The following is a 19,754-nucleotide window of genomic DNA, read 5'->3' as shown; positions in this document are numbered from 1 at the left end:
ATAAATTAAAATTACAACTGATACCAAAAAATATAAAGAATCATAAGAGGCTACTATAAACGACTATATGGCAACAAACTAGATAATTTAGAAAAATGGAAAAATTCTTAAAAACATATAAATTGCCAGGACTGAATTAAAAAAATAAAAAGTTCTGAATAGACTAATGACTAGAAAGAGAAATAATTATTAATGAAAATCTTTGGATAAAGACTAGGATTAGATGGCTTCAGTAATGAAGTTACCAAACATTCAAAAAAGAATTAACATAAATCTTTCTCAAATATTCCAAAATATTGAAGAATAGGCAACACTCCCTAACTCATTTTATGAAGCCAAAAAAGATACTACCAGAAAACTATAGATTAATATCCCTGATAAATGTAAATGCAAATTGTTAAAATAAAATACTAGCAAATAAAATTCAGCAACATATTAAAAGGATTTGTCACCATGATCAAATAGGATTTATACCTGCTGTTAAGGATGGCTCAACATACGCAAATCAGTTAACATGATATAACACATTAACGGAATGAAAGAAAAAATCATAGGAGCATCTCAATAGATAAGGGAAAAACATTTGACAAAATTTAACATCTGTTCATTATAAAAAGTCGTACTAAATTAGGTATAGAAGGAATGCACCTTAATATAATAATGGTCATATAAGATAAACCCACAGCTAATATTATACTCAATGGTGAAAAATTAAAAGATCTTCCTCTATGACCAGGAACAAGACAAGGACATCCACTGTCACCGCTTCTGTTCAACATAGTTCTGAAAATCCTTACCAGAGCAATCAGGCAAAACAAACAACGACAACAACAAAAAACTATATATGTATATTTCCAATTAGTGTCTCTTGAAGAACCCCTACTGACACATCACAGAACTCTACAGTTCAACAAAACCCTGGTTGAGTGGCAGAGAAATGTAGTAGATTGATGTTCTTTGCCAGGATCTCTTTACATATGTAGAAGATGTTCTTTGCTGTCCTCTTTTTGTGACTGATTTTCTAAGCTCGCTTTCCCATTGCTGTCACTGTCAATTTTCTGGACAATTTACTCCTCTGTCCTCCAGTTCTGTAAAAAATGTCTAAAATGATTGCTTCAACAGTTGAGATGAGGAACATAATCTGGACTTGGTGCCACTTTAGAAATTCTTGATAATTAGTAACATTAAGAGAATTGTAAATGCTTAAAGATATTCTGTGGCAATGGGAGAATGCGATGCACAATTATCATAACAGTTCTTTAATCACTTGTCATATTAGAATGTATCCATGTTCAACAATGACATTATGATTAGATTGAGAGACTGTAAGTATTAGAAATTCACTCATTCACCTAATAGATATTTATGGAGTACCTACTTTGTGGCAGACAGTATTTTAAGCCTTGGGATTTATACATAATAAATGGAAGCCTACTCTCAAATTCCCTTCTCCCAAATAGTTTTCATCCCAAAATTGCAGAGTACTTTCCTTTATAGAGAAGGCCCTTTCTTAGGCCCCAAATCATGTTTTCCTTTCTTTCTTAGAGAAGCCTACATGGTCTTATTGTTTTCCTCCCTCTTATTAGTTATAACAACCCTTCTACCTCATTCTAGTCAATCTAGTTGCAAAACAAATAAAACAAATTAAAAAAAAAACGTTATATATCCAGTATTACTTTTCTTGTGTCCTGAATTTAAATATTCTATACTCTTTTAAGTTTTGGAATTTTGATTATATTTCATATGGAGGCAGTAATCATGGTTAATTACTAATTAGTAACCCCAGTCTGACAAAAAAGGAAAGAATATGGAGCATCCCTTATAGGAGGTTTTCATGGCTCAATTTCGAGAGTTCAGCACATAAATATGTGCTCATATCCCATTATCTAGAACTTAGTGTGTGGCCATGCCTGCTTGCAAGAGTCTGGGAAATATAATTTACATATATGTCCATGAAAAAGAGAAAAACGCATTATCTAACGAGATAGCATAGCCATTCTCTGCTGTAAATGATGAGGATTCTAGGATTCTGGAACTTTTCTAAGACTACTTATAGTAGTTGGTTGATTATAACGGCTTTTAAATCTCTATAGCTATGAATTTACTTAAAATATCCATGAGGTCAGTGATTTTGTCTGTCTTCTTATACAACATAAAGGTACTCCGTGAATGAATGAATAAGTATATAAAGAATGAATAAAATTATCTTCGACTTCAAGTAAACAATTGGCTCTTCTGATATTTGACACTCAATTCAATAGGACTCTGAATCATACTATAGTTAGTTGTCTATTCTCCCACTTATTCTGAGAATAAAACAATTGGGAAAATAATAAAGTGAAAAAATAAACCTTATATATAGATCTACTTACCAGAGTATATTACACCTTGTTCTTTTCTTAACCTGCTCTACTTAAGTGACAAAGGAGCAAGAGTAACTCCAATGCAATTATACAATCATTACACAGCATTTGAACATATCCCTTGTTTCAAGAGAACCAAAATATGGTCTCCAACAGCTAGGAGAAGCTCCTATAGTTAGTTGTTGCAGTTATTTATACCAAGTTTGGTCCAGCATAGCTGTGACTCTTACAAAAGGCTATAGATGTAGATCTAGTTATCATGTGCTATTTTCTATCACCCCAAAACTGTGGACCCATTTTGGATCTTAATGTCTTTCTTTCTTCTTTTTTTTTTTTTTTTTATTAATATTTTTAGGTGAGGCAACCCTTGGTTGCCTTGGTTGACCTCACAGATTGCAAGAACCTTGTCAACTTACAATTCTTTATTTTTTATTTCTTAGGCCTACAGCTCCTGGTCTTTGTAGGTGGTCTCCCATCCAAGTACTAACCAAGCCCAGCCCTGCTTAGCTTCCGAGATCAAACAGGATTGGGCTTGTTCAGGGTGGCATGGCCACAGACTGGATCTTAATTTCTAATCAGTGCATTACAATGTAATTCACAGTCACATATTCTCGACACTGTCAAATATCTAGCTCACCAGGGACATAGCTCTTAGCAACGTGTACATAACTAGAAGATAAACACATATATCAAGGATTATAACATGATATGATGAGTGCTGTAGTGGAGGCATATACAAACTTTACTGGTTCAGCAGGGGAGAGAATAACAAACTTTGTTGGGAATTGAGAAAGCCTTTTCAGAGAAACTGCCCTTTGAGCTGAAATTTGCCTATGAACCAAAAGCAGGAGGCAAATGGTTATCAAGACTGCTTACGAAGGTTTAAAAGATGAAAGGAAACAGTATATGTAGTCGGAGTATGGAGTAAGAGTTTGTAGGAGAAAAAAAAATAGGAAGAAGTTTGAGTAAAATGCTGGAGGGTCTTTCATATAATGTTAAAATTGTTATACATTTTGTTTATTAGCAGGGATAAAAGATGATAATTTGGAAGGGCCAAACTAATTACAGATGTTTTGACACAAAAGATGTTTTTATATGTCAAATTTAAAAGATTTTTTAACTTTTACAATCAAATAATAGGAGCAACAGACATTGCTGGCTTTTACTATCTCTCTGATTTCTATCACCAGGGTATACTGGAAATATAGTAAGCCTTAGAGATGGGATAAGGAGTTAAAGTTTAAGAGTAATGATAAAGAGTATTTAACTCCGGGATGGTGTAGGATGTCTGCTCTGCACATTTCCTGTTTAAAAACAAAGACATCTAAGAAGGCAAAACAACTTGAACTCTAATGGTACAGGTTTTTTAGGGGGTCATGTCAAATGTCCCTGAGTAAAAATGTCAAGGGCCCTGTGTTAAAATAGCTTTAACCATTTTGTGCCTTAAAGGCAATATGAATTTTTTTAAAATGTTTTCTTAAGCAAAGAACAGAATGTATTTAATAAATAACTGAAAATAGAAAATAATTTTCTAATAGCTTAGACTACTTTTAAAGATAGTGGGTCTGAAAAATGAAGTTATTTAAACAGAAGCTTAGATGATGCTGTAAAAAAGAATTCTAGTAACATATGAGATGTGAATTATTTATGGCTTCAAAACCCTAGATTGAAAAATTATAATAAAATAACTTCAACTCAAATTCGTAACAAGTATTTCATGACATTTTATACTAAGGCAGAGCCCTTTGTAGAACACAGATTTTTAAATAATGCCAAGATCTCCTACCCACAGTTTGACATTTATTCAAAAATACTTTTTGGGTACCTATTATGTGCCAGTCATTGATTATCAACAGTGATGATATTTTTTGGACTAAGATCAATAAAATTCCACAAAGGAATTGTGTTTTATTGAAAGATATAAACAATGAACAAATAAACAAATACATATAAATATGCCAGGTTACAATGAGTTCTATTTTTCAAAAAGCAGAGAGAGAGGTACAAAGTGGTGAAATATAATGACTTTTGAAAGAGTGAAAGAATTCTTTGAGGAAATCTGAGCAAAGATCTGAATGAAGCAATGGCACAAACCAAGAAGCGATGTAAAGGGAAAGTGTTTCAAGCAGAAGGTAGAGATAATACACAGGCCTGAAAGAAATAAAGAACTTTATGTGTTTGAAAAGCAGCAATAATACCAGTGAGGGATTTGCAAAATGATTTAGAGGAATAGTTATAGAAGAGAAATTCAAAGAGGAGGTAGGGAAAGATTATGTAGAGCCTTGAGGAACATGGTAAGGAGTTTAGATTTTAATTTATTTGCATAGGGAAGTCTTTGGAGAGTTTGGGCAGAGATATAATATAATCTTATGTGCATATTTTAAAAATAATGTGGCTGATATATAAGCAATAGACTCTAGGAAAAAAGTAAGCAAGTGAGGAAACAGAAGTCTTCAGTATTCCTTACATGATGGTTATCGCTTAAACCAGGGTGGTAGCAGTGTTTAATATTTGGTTTATATTGTGAAGGTAGCTCTTTCAGAATTTTTTTAAGGGGTGGGGGTATGGATGGGCTATGGAGATGTAGGAGAGAGAAAGAATCATAAACAAATCCTGTATTTTTTTTTTTTTTCTGTAAAATCTGGTTAAGGGTGGCAACGTTTACTGAATGAGAAGACCACATGAAGAAGGTTTTTATTTGGCAAGTGTAGCATTATTGAGACTTATTTTTCATATCTGTTAATTTTGAGAAGCTTATTAGACATCCCATTGGAAATGGTGAGAAGGTAGTTGGTTTTATTACTCTGGATCTCAGGAGGATAGTTAGGGCTGTAATCATTAATTTTGGAATCGTTACCATGTCAATTCCATTTAAACCATGCAACTTGATGATATTATCTAGAGTGGCAATTTGGGAAAATACTAAATGCCATGGGAAGAAACACTCATGAAGAAGCCAATAATCAGGAGAAAAAAATGGGAAGTGTATGGCATTTTGAAAGCCAACTGAGGAAATGGTAGAGTACTCACTTTGTTCAATCATACAGAAATATCAAAAAATACGATTAACTTATTTGGCTAGACTGCTCCTAACGTGTGGTCAGAAAATATCTATGCACAATTCAACATGTTCACATTGTTTAACATTACCGAGGACTCTATCATCACTACAACTGTAAAATCTCATAGTGCCCATTTACTCAAAGCTTTGGGTGTTATTAAATATTCAATTATTCAGACTCCCTGATTTCATCTACCTCCTAGTTTCAAAATTCTTAAAATTCATAAGTTTTTATTATAAACATCTATAAAACTCTTATTATAGTTGGCCCTGCCCCAAAACACATTTATGTTTAAAAAATTCCATATTCCTAAATAACAGAATAAAACTGAATCATAACAGATGTGATTCTATAATGAAACATTTAAAAATTGGTTTGGGCCATATTACAAAGGGCTTTGAATTTCAGAATGAGGTTTTAGAATGTTTGTTTTCTATGCAATATTAGCTTCAGATAAATTAATCTGGCAGTAAAGTAAGAGTGAATTTGAAATAAGAGACATTAGAGACTAGACAATAGGTAATTTGGTTCTTCTAGATTTTAAAAACTGAAAAATGTGATTTGGAGTTGAAGAGCAAGCCTAATAGATAGAGGAAGATATACAGGAGGAGTTAAGATTGTAGGACTGTGATTCAGTAGGCTGTTTGAAAATGTAGAAATATATTGGCAACTCCTAGGCAGAAATTGTGGTTGGAATATGAAAGAAAGTAAAAAGAAAGAAGAGAGGAAAAGTAAAGAAATGTGAGTATCAAACTTGATAATGTCTATATTTAGAGGTTAGAGAAGGAAGAGGTGTTATTTAAAAGACTGAGAAGAATGGGAACAATAATCATGAGAGGGAGATCAGGTATTAGCGACAAAGAAAAGAAATCTTTACATTTGATTGTTTGGGGGACAAAAGAAGGCATTATGTGTTTGTAGCCCACGACAGGATGACCCTATCACTTATTGTCTAAACTGGGACACTAATGAAAGGAGATACCAAACAATAGCCATGCTAATTTATCTATAACAGCTATAAAGTAGGATTGTTCCTGGAATGCTAGACATACAGTCTCTACAGATAAGTGGAGTGAGTTGGGGTACAATTATAGACTATATATTGCAAACAAGAGGGTAAACACTTAGTAAATTCAGACAAAAGAAGAGAATAAAATCAAGAGCACAGCAGAATAGTTAGCTATGATAAGAAATGGAGTGTTCTTCCTAAATGGCAATAGTAAAGTCAGTGTAGGCATTTATAAATGGAAAATAGAGCATTGAAGGACTTCCCTTTAGAAAGTCTTAATTACTCATTTCAATTAAGTAGGCCAGAAGGTCAACTAATGAATGCGAAAGGTGGAGTTGGAGATCTGAAGATGGTAGAAAGCTTTTCAAAGGGCCACTCTTGGAAATGGTGCAGGAAGTCATTATACAGTTAATGCAAAAGTCACCAAGCATAATCAAGGTCCCACTAAGATTTTTGATTTGACAGAAAGATAAATTTCTTAATTATAGCTGCCATCTACTGAATACTCCTCTAAATAACTTCATTTTAATCTCATAACAACCCTAGTGAAATAGATTCTATCATTATCCCCATTTTATGAATGAGGATATTGAGGCACAGAGTGTTTACATGAAAACCCACAAAAGATCACACAGCTAAGATTTAAAGAGTCTTGATTCAAATCGAGCCAATCTGACTTCAGAGCCCAGGAACTTGACCACTGAGCACTCTGCCTCAGTGGTCATAAAACAGATTTCAGAGTGATATTGATACATAGAAGTAAAAGGATTCTACAAGATTATGCACATATCTAAGGAAAGCCAAATAGAAAGAATTGCTCAAGGTGATTCTCACTGGTTGCATTTGTTGAAGCTTCCACCATGATCTCAAATGATGCTGTCATTGAAGCCAAGTAGAATGTAGTCAGTCTGTCACAAGAAGGTTTATACTATGTTGCCCTTTAGTTCTACAGATGAAAAGATGATTTTAGTCTGTAGAGTATCATTTACTAGCATGGTATTTTCAGAACTTCAAAGAATATCAATCAGGAATTCCTGAAAGTGGAAATGTGCTTTCATGAAGTGAGCAAGCTGGTATAATAATTCTTAAATCCTTTGTTGTTGTGGAGGAAATTTCTATGAGTTTCATCATAAAAAAAATATTTTATACTACAGCCAGCAAAAAACCATATCAATCTAAGATCTAACATTAGTTTTTTATGGTTTGGTTGCTTGGCAATAAACACTGAAAATGTAGTTTGAGGGGGAAAAATGCCTCAATAAAGAGAATATCCCTCAGGGTGGTATGACAATCTCCACTAATATTTTATATTTAAAAAAAATCAGACATAAGAGTTGCTAAGAAAATTACAAAGTTTACCACAGCTTTCCAGAAAGGTAATTTTTAATATTTTTACATTTCTTTATTCCAGTATTTTGCACAGTGGTTGACCTATAATTTCAATAGATAATTATTGAATAAGTTATATCTGTTTCAATTTTGTAAATTCTAAACTATGTGCACTACCAAATGAAGATGGTATTTGTTATGATGGTATTTTCTTTTAAAAGACCTTCTTTTTCCATTAAAATTGATAAATTTATGTACAGCTGATACAATTATATGTATTTGACTTTTAAATCTGAAAGTATATTTCCATATATAAATACCATTAATTCAGTCGTAAAATGGTCAGGCTGACTTTGATACTTATTAAGTACTTTCTAGAAAAGTAATACCTCAAGGCCAATTTTCAAATAAAAAAAAAAACCTATCATTTATAGAATTCAAGAGAACATTATTAAAATGTAGTTTAAAGAACAGAAGTTTTAAAATCGTTTCTACAGGTGCTTGGGGATGACAAATGTGTGAAAGAATGGGTGAGGAATGGGGTAGGTAGCAATGAAGTTTCAAAGGCAAATTTTAGGACAGCCTGTCTTGAGAGAGTGCCTATTACTTGTGTCACTGAATTTTGTCATGAGTGACTATTTTAAGAGGGATTCTAGAAGAGTTGACTTTAATGTGAAATCTTTTGTTGTTTTTTTTTAATGTTTCAACACATTCGGTAACATTTGAAACATTGTACAGCAACAAAAATCTGTGGAGGATCCACAGCCTGGACTGACAGTTACTTCTAAGCAGAGCTCAGAGTCCCTCTATGCTGGGATCACAGCCTTGGCAGGTAAAGGTGTTGAAACTTCCTCCTCAATTTGTCATGCCTTCTTTATACTGGTTGAATACCTTTTTTCATAAAATATTTTTTAAGTTTCCTTATTTGGTTATTACTGTACTTAAGCTATAGTCTGAAAGCTTCTGAAGAGCACAAATAAAGATTGAAGCAGAGTTAAAGGATGAGTTACTATGGTTTTTCTTCTCAAAAAACATGATTAATGCTGTTACACTTCAGAGTTAAAGCTCCTTTCTGGTAGGTGTCCCTGCTATTGGAATATTTTGGGTTAATTAGTATAGTCCCTAATTAGTATAAAAAATAAAGGCCATAAATACCCTGAATGACAATCTTATGGGATTACTATTTACTTTCACTTTTGCAGATAGCCAGATTTCCAACTATTATAATTGCCGGCATATTGATGTTAATAACTCATTTACCTAAAGCCCATGCTCTCTTACTTAAGGCATTGTTAATTGGGGGAAGATCTAATGTAAATGTTCTCAAGTTAATAAAATGAATGGTGCTAAACTTAGTTGTTACACAAACTGACAATGTTAAAAACTAATTCCGCAAACAGTAGAGAAAATATTAAAAGATTACTATTAGAAGTATTAGTTTCTTAAGAAAATGAAAAGACAAGCCAGAATTAGGGAGAAAATCTTTCTAAAACATGTCACATAAAGAGCTTGTAGCCAAAATATTCAAAGAACTCTAAAACTCAAATAAAAGAAAGCAAATAACCCTATGAAAAATGTGGACAAAAGACCTGAAACAGAGACATCACCAAAGAATTCAAATGACAAAATAAATACTTGTTAAGATGTTTACCATCATCTGTCATTAGGAAAATTAAAATTAAAATGAGATACCACTACACACCTGTGAGAATGACAAATATTCAAAACACTGATAACACCATATTGCTAGTGATGATGTAGAGCAGCAAGAACTCTCATCCATTGCTGGCAGGAATGCAAAATGGCACACCCTCTTTGGAAGACAGTTTGGCAGCTTCTTACAACATAAAAAATATTCATACCAAATGATCCAACAATTAAGCTCCTTGGTATTCACACAACTAACTTGAAAACTTTCATCCACTCAAAAACCTGCACATGAATGTTTACAGCAGCTTTGTTCATAATGACCAAAACTTGGAAGCAAAGATATCTTTCAACAGGTGAATAGCTAAACAAAATATGATATATTCAAACACTAGACTATTATTCAGTAATAAGAAGAATGATCTATTAAGTTACAAAAGACATTTTGAGGAAACTTACATATATATATTGCTAAATGAAAGAAGCTAATCTCAAAAAACTAAAGACTATTTGATTCAAACTATATGACATTCTGGAAAAGACAAAACTAGAAGACAGTAAAAAGATCAATGGTGTGGAAGGAGAGAAAGAGAAAAATAGGTGGAGCACGGGGAATTTATAAGGCAGTAAAGTTATTCTCCATGGTACTGTAATGCTGGATGTATTTGTCAAAATCCATAGAACGTGCAACACAAAAATGAACTCCAATGCAAACCATAAATTTAGTTAATAATAATAATAATAATATATAAATATTGACTCATCGATTGTAATAAATATGCCACATTGATAAGGATGTTATTAATTGGGGAAATTGAGAGGAGTATAAAAGGTATAAGGGGATTCTTTGTACTTTTGCCTCAATTTTTCTATAAATCTACAACTGTTTTAAAAAAAATAGACAAAGAAAATGGCTTTCAAGTGAAAACTTTGATCAATTTAGGGAGGAAGTCCTGAAACTGTATATATTTCCATTATATATAAAAGACAATTTTTTTCAGATAAATTTTTTCTTAAATCAAGATTTCATATTTAACAAAATTTTTATTGTTTTTTCGTATAATATTGGATAAATCACACTGTTTGTGGATTTACTTTTAAATTAGAATTAATGAAGACAAAACATACATTCTGAATTCATAAATTTATAGTACACATAACATGATGGATAATATATAGTTATATACTCAGCTGAGACATCTGTATACATATATAAGAAAATAGATGTGCAGGACATGGTGTACTAATATACAGAAACACAGCTAATTGGATTTTTCAATTCTAAGACACACTATTTTCACATTTTAATTTCTCTAAAATTGGAATGTGCCTTAAAATTAACATCAGCTTAAATTAGATGAATTTCAATGACCACTCCGTGAAAAGATTGTGTGTGTGTGATATTTCAGGCTTGAACTCAGTTTAATTGGAACACTTTTGATAATGTAAGTTTCTAATTCTACTTTTAAAAATGTAAGATCAAGAATACAAAGGATATTGTATTTTTCATATGAATGTTAGTGTTTGTACTGAATGAGAGAATGGAGATAGGAAGTACATGTAAGGAAATGAAGAGTGTTTCCCCAATTTTTAGCTAATCATCTGGAACTATCTTTTTTCCTTTCATATATAATTGCTGTATATAAATTGTTACGACCAGGTCTTGGGTTAATTGTTAAACAGGAGTCTGGATTCATATTTTAAAGAAGTCTAGAGTCTACTGACAAAGATAGACCATAGGACATGTTATATAACGTTTGACGACTTCAACAAAATCTCACGTCTTTCCATTTTTTATACAAATGACTGCTAATGTTTGTATTTATTTTGATTGTAGCTTGGTAATATTAACCTCGGGGTCTATATTAGAGGAACGTAGATATGAAACAAAAATTTAAAAATTAAACAGACTGAATTTTGACATTGAGGAAGGCAAACATTTTTCCAGATTGAACAAATGGCTTGTATACTAGAGATACAGTAAACAGATTGTCTTTAAAAATATTTTAAAAATCCAGTCCTCAACTGAGACATTTTATTAACCTATTTACTAAATGCCAAAAAAAAAAAAAAAAATCAACAACCAAAAAGGTATGTCTGTATAAGTCATAGGTTAAATATTTGAGCTATAATTGCATCTCTTATTAGGAAACCAATGATTTATTTTCCCAATACTACCATAGTTCTCAAATAAGCTTACTTATTCACAATGAAATATCTTAAATATTAGAAGCATGATGTTTATGTCTTTCCTCTAGTACCAGCCATTCAAAGTATATCATAAGACTGTTAATTATATTATTGTTGTTATTCATTTTAACACTTTGCTGATTTGCATGTAGCATTTTAAGCAAAAATCCTAATCATATTTTCAAAAAAATAGTTTTTTTTTTTCAAAAGAAACTTCTTTTGAAGTGTGTGAGGTATACCCATATTCAAAGCAATGCAATATTTTAACTTGTAATGCATCTGGAAAAGATTATTTTGTTACAAACTCTTGAACCAAATTGTTTGGTTCAAATTCTGACTCTATCACCTAGTAGCTTAGGCAAAAACACAGCCTCTCTCTGTCTCAGTTTATTCTTTGTCAAATGGCAATTGTAACAGTGTTAATGAGAAAATCTTTGTGAGTTGTGTTGGTCAGGCTATGTGGCAGAAACAAATGAAATTTTTAAGCAAAACTAAAAAATCAATATTAATATACACAGATACCTGAATGGAAAAAATGTTACAATGGTATGTAAATGCAATAAAATTAAATTGTAAGACTTCGATATTGATATACAATTGTTTTTAATAAAAAATTTACCTATAATAGGTAAAATAATTATGTATATAAACTATTAGAAAAATAATGAGAAGGGTTATAGAAAATTAGGATTAGTCAAGAAAGTATTGAGTAGTGAAAAGCTTTAAAATTTAAGATTAGATGTTTCCTTTGATTTGTAAAGTCTGTGTGGGCCTGATGCTATCAACTGATGCAGCTTGGGAGGGCACTGGGAGAGTCAAAAAGATACTAAAGGTTTTTACAGTTTCAAGTACCATTAACATACACAGATGAGATTATATTATAATGTAGGCTTTATCTTGATAACGTAAACTATAAGGGTAAGATATCTAGGTTTTCTAGGTCATACAATAGTGCTTATGACCATGTGCTCAGGCACTCTATATTAAGTAAAGAACATAGCATCTGAAAACTTTCAAATGTCGATGAGATATAAGATGATCAGTACACAGGTTTGAAACCCCATGTGTTTTAACAAATAAACCAACTCTACTTATATGCATTTGATTATACTGTTGGTGAGAAAAATTTGCATATATCTATTTCCAAATAGTATAATTGACAGTTATTTTCCTATTTCAGAAATATAGATCCTTTTCATCAAGCTAATTTGAAAAGATTGACAGCCTTTGGTTAGACTTTGAAATAATCAGGGTTTTTTTTTCTTTGAATTACATAAGAGGGAGACATGGTTTTAATAAAATCATGTGTCCCTTAATTATCAGGGAACCTCTACAAGTAAATTCCTATTCCCAGGATAGGATTTCCCTAGAGGACAGAGGTGATATATCTTCACAGAATAAACCCCATAGCTTAGTTTGCTCTTCCAATACCTACTCAAGTGGGCTGCCTAGCATGTGGGAGCAAGTAGGTTCTATTTAGATTTACTTGGCATCATGTGTATTATGTGGAGCAGTCATCTATTTTACAGCTGCATAAAACATTACATGGATTTTATGATGCAGAAAAGCAGTAGTTTATTCCTCATTTTCCATCATGTAAATTTTTACTGAATAGATTTGCATGAAGAGTCACCTTCCTTAAAAATACAAATGAAAAATGCCATCATATATACTTTCCTCTTCCTAACAATTTCTTTTCCAGGGGCATACACTTTAAGAAGAAGAAAAGACAAAAGGACATTTTTAGAGTGAAACTTCAGGCAAAATTGAAGGTAATGTTAAGTGTTGTAGCAGGATTTAGAGCAGGAATAGAGGAAGATGGTATAGTTTGAAAACAGACTCCATATTCTTTTTAAAAAATGGAGAATATTTCTCTTTCCTTCAAAGAATTATGTATAAATGGTTGGAAAAGCCTCGACTCAAAGAGCTTATACATCCAAATCGAAGGAAACTTCATGACAGAATCAGGAAAAATTTTTCCTCAGAAGCAATACATGGAAGTAATCTGCATTATATCAAAAATATGAGAGGGCAATTTTCATATATAGTAACTAAAATATATAGAAATAATATATAATATATAAATATATATATAATATATAAATGTATTTTTACATTTATTGTCAACTCTAATTATTATTTCAATTCATTTCTGTAATTAGTGTTATTAATAGTAGTATGAGGATAAATCTGGTTTTTAGAAGTATGTTAGACTTTTACACTTTTATTTCCTAGAAGGATGAAATTATAGAATACCTGTAACTAAATAAAACATGTTTTTTTAACCTGTGACTTTGCTTAAAGTTTTGGAAATATATTTTTAAAATAGATATCACACATAAAAGTTTGAATTTTATATACCAACATAGTATGTGATCAGTGCCAAATGATCAAACAAAAAAAAAATGTGTGATTACAGCATGTAGAAGGTAAAATGATCTCAATGGGCTGATGTCTTCAAAGACGACCTCATAAAAAAACTTGTGTTAGACCTTGAATAGATAAGAACGGAAAGATAAGAGACATTCAAAGAAGAGAGCATGCTAAGACTTAAGGTATGAGAGATTCTCAGCCTAGACACTATTAACAGTTTGGACTTAATAATTCTTAAATATGGTGGCTGTCTAATCCTTTATAGGATGTTTAGCTGCATTCCTGTGTTATAACTACTAGATGCCAGTAGCATACTCTGTTCCCTGCAGTGACAACCAAAATTGTCTCCAGATGTTGCTAAATGACTCTGGGGGAGGGAAGAATCACCCCTGGTCGAGAAACCTTGAGTTATGGAAATAGAGTCACATAATGGGGTAAAGGATAAGGAAACCAATATTGATGCACCAAGGTTAAGATAGATAAGATTATTGGAGGGCCTAGACTATCAAGCTATGGAGTTTGCAAATCTTATAAACACTGGGAAACTCTGAAGGTTTCTAATTAATGAACTAACATAATGAACACTAAGCTTTAAGAATATGAAATGTGTACCTGTGTGCATATGGCACATTAGAGAGATAATAGAACAGGCAAATAAAACAGAGTGCAGGTCAGACAGTTCCTAATTAAGAATAGGACCTAAGATAGCAATGAAAATAAAAAAAAAAAAGTGGAGGATAGGGAAGCATTCCAATAAACATATAGATATGTACTACTGTAGAAGTGGAGGAAAATCAAAATGGTATATTACAGAAAAGCCTGGAATTCTATTCTAGATATGTTTGCACTACCTAGGCCATGTGAAATGTTCACTACCTATGCCACTCAAGGATTTTACCTCTCATATATAAAGTTATGAGATCTATTGAAAAATATTTTAAGATTTTTCCAACTTCAAAATCAGGTGACACACCAGTAGTTCCAGATTTGGGGTTTTGTGTAGTACATCTAATTCACTAATTTCAAAAATCAAGGTCAATTATCACTTCATGAGTAAAAAATTACTTTTCATTTCCCTAAGCCTTGAGATCACACACGGAAGTCTCATAATCTGATGGAGAATCCACTGAGCAGAATTAGTCATGCTGGCAGTAACATAGTACAATGTATATACAATTGTGTAATTGTGTCTGCTCAGCCTGCTATAATAAAATACCACAGGCCGGGTGGCTTAGTAATTGGAATTTATTTTCTCACAGTTTTAGAGGCTAGAAGTCCAAGATCAAAGTTCAGGCCCATTTAGTTTCTTGAGAAGCCTCTTTCCTGGCTTGCCACCTTCTGTGTCCTCACTTGGCTTTTACTCAGCAATATGCTAGGAGAGAGTGAGCTCTCTCCTGTCTCTCTTATAAGGACACTAATCCTATTGAGTCAAGGTCCCACCCTATTACCTCATTTAAAGACCCAATCTCTAAATAAAACCACATTGGGAATTAGGGATCTTAATGACATTAAGTCATTGACAGTTTCTATTATTAGATCAAGGACTTAAGATTCTCTATGATATTACTGAACAAGAAAATTAGGATCTCTATAGATAATATAAAGAGTATTAAAAGCGTAAAATTCAAACCACATAAAAAACGAACTCAAAATAGTTCAAATACTTAAATGTAAGAGCTAAAACTACAAAATACTTAAAAAGAATATGTAGACTTACAATCTCTATTATGTTGAAATAGGCAACTTTTTCTTTTTTTAGTCATGTGTTGCTTAATGATGTGGAATATGTTCTGAGAAATACGTCATTAGGCCATTTTGTTGTGCGAACCTAGGTGCTACAGCCTACTTACTACACACCTAAGCCGTATGGAATAGCCTATTGCTCCTAGGCTACAAACATGTACTCATGTAACTGTACTGAATACTATAGGCAACTGTAACCCAATGAAAGTATTTTTGTATCTAAATACAATATAGAAAATGTACAGTAAAAATATAGTATAAAAGATTAAAAATAATATACCTATAGGGCACTTGCCATGAACTGATCTTGCAGGACTGACTAGCAGTTGCTTTAGGTGAGTCAGTGAGTGGTAAGTGAATGTCAAGGTCTAGGACATCACTGTACACTGCTGTAGACTATAAACATTGTACACTTAGGCTACCTAAATTTATTTTAAAAATATGGGGTTTTTTTCTTTAATAACAAATTAACCTTAGCTTATGGTAAAAATTTTGCTTTATAAACTTTTTTAAATTGACTTTCTTGTAATAACACTTAACTTCAAACACAAAAGAACTATATCGCTACACAAAAATATTTTCTTTATATCCTTATTCTGTAAGTTTTCTATTTTTTTAAAATTTTTGTTTTTTTACTTTTTAAACATTTTTGTTAAAAAGAAACAAACACACACGTTAGCCTAGGCCTACACAAATTCAAATCATCAAGTCACTGTCTTCCACTTCAACATCTTGTGTCATTGAAAAGTCTTTAGAGGTATTAACATGCATGAAGCTCTTATCTCCTATGATAATATCCTTCTGGAATACCTCCGGAAGGACCTGCATGGGCTCTTCTTGAGGAGGTGTTAGTCTTTTCAGAATATGTCCATAGTGGTTTGCTTGGTTTGTCTCTTTTTTCCATCACAGATTTTCTTGTAAGCATATAACGCACCATGAACATTCCTTCTATTAGTGAAAAGCTTGCAGTGTTGGGAGTCCATATTTTCAAACTTTTAAAAGACCTCGTTGACATGTACAAAATTTCTGCTAAACCTTGCAATGTGAATTTTCCTGGGATTCTTCTTTTTCTTCTGCAGTTTTCTTTTCTCTGGCCTCTTCTTTCAGCTATAAGTTCCTGCTCCATTTCCAACACTTTTTCATTAGTCAATTTCTTAGGAACCAGCTCATATATTAAATAAGGAAAACAAATCAGCATTCGAATGCAGATGCTGAATAATTAAATGAAGTCTCACTGACTGCTGGAGTAAGCACACTAGTGTAATTTTCATTTGTAAATAACTTTATGGTGTAGATGTTCAGAATCACTCAAAGCGTAAACTTTACATGCTGAAAACACACTCATGCACAGTTTCTACTAAATATGTACCATGATAAAATTTTTGAATAGGTATTAATGACCCCATTTTCTGGTAATAGAATACTTAAAATGGTATTAAGTGTGGTTAATAACTACTCTGGAAAGAGAAAAAATTATTCCCAAGGCTACATCTGTTCCAGAGTCCCGTGGGTGTCCCATATGTATCTCCCACTGGGAATAATTTCCTAACATGATTCCTATTCCTTCTTCAACACTCTGGTTTATCAATAAGATAAGTATTGAACTAGGAAGAGAAAGTATTATGCACTCAAATTAAATATATTAAATTCTGGTTTGGGGTCCAACAGATAGAATTGATATATTTAATATATCTTTTGCAGATTAAGTGTATCCAAGGTCACATTTGATTTCTTTTTTAAGTAGGACAAATAAATTCAGAACTAAATATAAGATTTTGTCAAATACAAACCAATTTTTTCATCATATTGTACTTATAGTTTATTAAATGCTAAAAAACCACCTGCCAAGTCTCATTATATAATCCTATATAAATGAGAAATGAAAGGCAGCTCTTTATATAAAAATAAACAAAAATTTTTAATATAATTTTAAAATGACTAAAGCTCTATTATCCTATTCCAAAGACAAGTTCAGCATGCCATTTGCTTTTTGTTTCACATACCATAAACATGGAGATATATGCACTTCAAAGCAAATACTGTTTTGATTTTATAAATGTGTTACTTCAACACATATTTTATAATTTTGTGCTCCTTCAAAGAACTAGAGATAAATGTCTGGCATTACAAACATAAATATGTAGTATAAATATAGGTAAATCTACATTTTTGAATCCAAGCAAAATTTTGCAATGGTACTTTTCTCTGGCCTTGGATGCAAACAGTACTTAAGTGTTATCCTAAGAAATACTTTTTTGGTTCTTTGCAGTTCCTTACACAAGTCTAGCAGTTATACATTTTCTCTAAATTCATATTATCTTTTAACAAAGCTCACATTTAATAAATGACCTGAATCTATACATATTTGGAGCTAGTAAGCACTAATAATTGTAAATTTGTTCAGCACACCAACACACATTGTAATTAAAATGGTAAAAATTAAAGAGAGAATCTTGAAGGCAGCAGTGGGGGCGGGGGGAATCAATTATGTACAAGGGAAATATCGATAAGGTTATCAGCTGATTTCTTAGCAGAAAGTTTATTGGCCATAGAGAGTGGCAGGACATCTTCAAAATGTTGAAAGGAACCTGCAACCTAGAATAATTTATCTCGCAAGGTTATCATTCAGAAATGAGGGAGAGATTTTCCCAGACAAGCAACAACTCGAGTTCAATGAGCACTAAACTTGCTATACAAGAAATGTTAAAGGATCTTCTTTAAGCAGGAAAGGTCATAACTAGAAATAAGAAAATATGAGAAAGAAAAAAGACCTTGCAGGTAAAGGCAAATATTTAATAACACAGTGAATCAGCTATTTAAAAAGCTATTACTGAAGGTAACTAGCAAACTACGAGATCAAAAAAAGAACTACAAAAGCAACCAAAAAAATAATTAATAAGCAATATGTATATATTTGTCAATAATTCCTTTAAATGTGAATGGGTTATACTCCAATAAAAAGACATAGGGTAGCTGAATGGATTTAAAAACATGATCCATCTATATGCTGTTTACATAATGCTACTGTAAACATAGGAATGCAGATATCTTTTCAAGTCAGTGTTTTTGTTTTACTTGGGTAGATTCCCAGAAGAGAAATTGCTGGATCATATGGTAGCTCTTTTAATTTTTTGAGCAATTACCGCACTGTTATGTGAATTAAAGGACGGGGCACAGTCAATCCACAGTAGATTACTTTGGTTTCTCTATTAAGAGTACATAGGGGTGGCAAGTATAGAACTATGAAGATAAATAATAAGGCTGTTATAGTATTATTATTTTTTTTTTTATGGTATGAGATTATGTTGTTTCCACCAAGTTAATGAAGGTAAGAGGTGTACGAACTGCTCTGAATCTGAATGCATTTCAGTGAAGAAACCAGTAGAAGTTCTTGGCAGTTATTGATTGATAAAGTATGATTTCAAGGGAATAAATTAGAGCAACTAAAAGAACGGAGTTAAAATTTATGAAAGAGAGTGTGCTGTAGGACAAACAGATTTGAAAAGGGAAGTGAAACAGGTAAAGTTGTAGTTTGCTTTTAATATTGAGGTTCCATTAAATACATAACTGAAAATGTCACATAGGCAGCTGAGTATATGAGTTTGAATATCACAAGAGAGGTCAGGGGTATGGATATGAATTTAGAATTTAATGTATAAGATGATTTAGAGAGACACAAAACTAGATGAGATCAACAAGTGGATGAGTATAGAGAAAAATAGTAGAGGGCCATGGATTGACATCTGAAGAATTAATGTTCTACATTAGAATATTATGAACAAGAGAAAGAACAAAGAAGATTGAGAAGAACCAATGAGGTAAGAGAAAAATTAATAAATATGACATTTGAAGCTGAGTAAAGTCTATCAAAAAAGAGGGAGAAACAACTATATTGAGGTAAATGAGGACTCTGATGAAGACATTATACAGCCTCTCAGAAAATGTCTAAAGTGAGCTGAGAGACCAGTACATATAAAGTAAAATGACATGAACTTAAATCAATTGTTTAAAAAGGAAAGAATAGAAAATACACTTTTA

General features: G+C 32.1%; 1 pseudogene; it reads right to left on the bottom strand.

The window, feature by feature from the left end:
• Window positions 1–2,802: 2,802 nt before the first annotated feature.
• Window positions 2,803–2,921, bottom strand: LOC118609004 (annotated as a pseudogene).
• Window positions 2,922–19,754: the final 16,833 nt, after the last annotated feature.

This window comes from Rousettus aegyptiacus, unplaced genomic scaffold (assembly GCF_014176215.1).
Source record: "Rousettus aegyptiacus isolate mRouAeg1 unplaced genomic scaffold, mRouAeg1.p scaffold_m13_p_10, whole genome shotgun sequence".
Classification (NCBI taxonomy): domain Eukaryota; kingdom Metazoa; phylum Chordata; class Mammalia; order Chiroptera; family Pteropodidae; genus Rousettus; species Rousettus aegyptiacus.
This window is presented reverse-complemented; position numbering and strand designations above follow the sequence as displayed.